We start from the raw sequence: 313 nt of genomic DNA on the forward strand, positions 1-313 counted from the left end.
AAGAATAATAATATTGTCAACGGCTTTCTATTTACTAATCTTTAATAAGAGACAATTCTAGATAAATTTTTTATGCTAGACATTTCTCAGTATTATTTGATTGAAAAAGAAAATATTTCTCTTCGTTTTTCACATTCAAATTATTTACTAATGTGAGATAATGTTTTTTCATATATTTGTTAATATTATGAATAATATAATAATTAAATTATTATTATCCAATAATATACCATATGCTTATAAAATTTCATTATAAAATTTATATAAACAACTTAATTAGCATAGTCTTACAACCCTCAACCATATGTAGTCC

The 313-nt window shown here is 20.4% G+C and overlaps 1 non-coding gene across 1 annotated transcript in view; it reads right to left on the minus strand.

Moving 5' to 3' along the window:
• Positions 1-290: 290 nt before the first annotated feature.
• The window catches only part of LOC119558641, a 179-nt gene continuing 156 nt past the window's right edge, over positions 291-313 (minus strand). Inside the window, exon 1 of the ribosomal RNA XR_005220319.1 lies at positions 291-313. This exon is cut by the window's right edge and continues 156 nt beyond it. This is a non-coding gene — a ribosomal RNA (5.8S ribosomal RNA).

This window comes from Drosophila subpulchrella, unplaced genomic scaffold, assembly GCF_014743375.2.
Source record: "Drosophila subpulchrella strain 33 F10 #4 breed RU33 unplaced genomic scaffold, RU_Dsub_v1.1 Primary Assembly Seq121, whole genome shotgun sequence".
NCBI lineage: Eukaryota > Metazoa > Arthropoda > Insecta > Diptera > Drosophilidae > Drosophila > Drosophila subpulchrella.